The following is a 2,533-nucleotide window of genomic DNA, read 5'->3' as shown; positions in this document are numbered from 1 at the left end:
AAATCTTAGATGGAAAAGGTCTCAAAATTAATAATTAAGAATTAAAATACTAGTAACTTCTTTTGTTGAAAAATATGAATTTCATTGTTAAAAAATAGTTTTATTTTATTTTAGTAGAGTCAAAGAATTTTAATCCCATATATTTGTAACTAACAACATGTGTGAAAATAAAACTAAATGATAAAAAAATTATCTAAATTAATATTAAGAGCTTTAATGGGTAAAAACTAAAAAGTAATAAGATAAGGGGCTTATTTAACTATAAAATAAGTATAAGGGCTTTTCTAAACATAGTATAGTAGTTTGAGGACTTTTTTATATATATTACCTTTTTTTAATGGTGTTTTTACATCTAAGAGGTTGGCATGGAATCGAGAGAGAGAGATTAATGAAATTATTTTGATTTTAATGAATTAACTAATTTTGTTGGCTAAGCGGATTAATTATTTGTTTTGAAAAATTATAAAGGATTTTGTCTCTCTATTTTTATTTTATTTAAAAATTCTTGTTACCACCTTTAAAATTCTTCTATTAAATTTATTGGTATAATATTTTTAAAAAAAAATTAAAGAAATCACTTGATACTAATGTAACCAAAAAAAAAAAGGCTGAAAATGTTTATATATATGGATTTTTTTTTAAAAACCCCATTCGAACTCGTCATGATAATTCTTTTTTGTTTGAATAGTGTTCTTAAGAAAAAAAATGACATCAATTTTGTAATTTAAATAGTTAACCATATTAACTATGTATTAACTATTTAGGCTAACCACTGACAATATAAAAGTAGAGAGATCAAATTATGTCAAAAATTAAAGTATATGAATTCAATCTAAGTTTGAACATAATATAAGGATCAAAACTAAAATTTGGCCGTCGTCATATAATGTCAACAAAGGCAAACCCAAACATGATCCGTAGAGCATTTAAATGATATATAACCTCGTAGCATTATAATAGAAAAGATAACAATATAGCTATTTGGTTTAACTAATAACATTATAAAAATATAGGACCAAATTATGTTAAGAATTAAATTATAAAGATTAAATCTCAAATTTAAACATAATAAAAAGGTTACATAGATAATATGTTTAAATTATTTTTTAGGAATTTAATCCCTTTATTTTTCGAATTTAAAAATTTAGGTCCATTTGTTAACATTATTAAAATTCTTTGGTTAAATTTATTGATGTTGCATTTTTAATTTTTAAAAAAAAAAAACTCACTTGGTATCCATGTAACAAAAATATAACATTATAGCGAACCTTAATTTAATAAGGAATTTTAATGGTGCTAATGATTTTTAAATTTTACATCATCATTGTAATACCCAAATTTTGCCCAGCCCTATTACTAATAAAACCAAAAAATAAATGTCTCGTTTTTACAAACAAGCCCATATGGCCCAAACCCCAAACCAAACGAAGGCCCAAAACCAAACCCTAAATTACAGTCAGAAACCCTAGGGTTTCTAAAGATCAGCAGCGCCGCAGTCGCCGCCGCGCACATCTTCACCTGCACCAAAGAAAGGAAACAAGGCAATATAGGCAGCAAATATGGCAAGAAAATCAAGAATCACGAAGATGCTGGAAAAAGATTTCTTTTTATTTTTTCTTGTTTCACGATGGCTATAAAAAGGCCATCTCAATATTGTAAAAGGGACGACAGAAAATACATAGAAAAAGTGGAATACAGATACAAGAATCAATACGAAAATCTTTTTGAATACAAAGGTTTCTTTTTATTTTCATTCTACATTATTGACGTTCATCATTCTTTACTCTCTATCTATAGTTTTTTTATTTTTTTCTTTTATTTTCATATTTTGCTTAAAATAATAAGAGGAAGAGAAAGGGAAACTTACCTTTTTTTTGCCAGAACCACCGAGTTGTTGCCATCTCCGTCGTAACCGAAGCTTTGGCACAAGGCTGAGCGGCGGCACTCAAGGGTTGGTGAAACCCTAAAGAAGCCATTTCATTTGCTGCTTCAAAGAAAGGGGAAACAAAATTGTTTCCTTAAAATTTGTGATTTTTTTTAAACTTAAAGAAGAAGCCAAACGACCCCGTCTAGTTGGGTCCACTCATTTCCACCCTAAATGGAAAATTTGCACAGTTAGGCCTCCTTTTTTGCGACATGTTCCGGTTAAATCTGTTGTTCCTTTTTAATTTGGCCCAAATGTTTTTACCTTTATTTATTTCAGCCCGTATCAATGCACAACATTTTGAAGGGCGGATTATTATTAAATTCGACCCCCATGTCCTTCGTGTGTTGAGATCTGGTCCCTCATTTTACTTTTAATCCCATTCGTTACCTGCTAATTCTATTTCAATTATAATATGATCCTTTTTCCTGTTTTAATGTTAATCCATTCAATTTATCATCCTTAATATTATTATTTTATTATTATTACTCTTATTATATCTACGTTGTTAATATATTCATTTAATTTTCACTTATTTTCTTGTATACTTATATTATTTTATAATATATATTATTTTTATACTTCTAATTTCGATATAAAATTCTCTTT

The 2,533-nt window shown here is 27.4% G+C and overlaps 1 long non-coding RNA gene across 1 annotated transcript; it reads right to left on the bottom strand.

Annotated features, from left to right (window-relative positions):
* Positions 1-1,273: 1,273 nt before the first annotated feature.
* On the bottom strand, positions 1,274-2,017 carry LOC121222199 (uncharacterized). Its single transcript, XR_005919294.1, has 2 exons — positions 1,868-2,017; positions 1,274-1,518 (listed from the first exon to the last, which is right to left on the bottom strand). It is a non-coding gene; the product is annotated as an uncharacterized lncRNA (long non-coding RNA).
* Positions 2,018-2,533: the final 516 nt, after the last annotated feature.

This window comes from Gossypium hirsutum, chromosome D10, assembly GCF_007990345.1.
Source record: "Gossypium hirsutum isolate 1008001.06 chromosome D10, Gossypium_hirsutum_v2.1, whole genome shotgun sequence".
In the NCBI taxonomy this organism is placed as follows: domain Eukaryota; kingdom Viridiplantae; phylum Streptophyta; class Magnoliopsida; order Malvales; family Malvaceae; genus Gossypium; species Gossypium hirsutum.
This window is presented reverse-complemented; position numbering and strand designations above follow the sequence as displayed.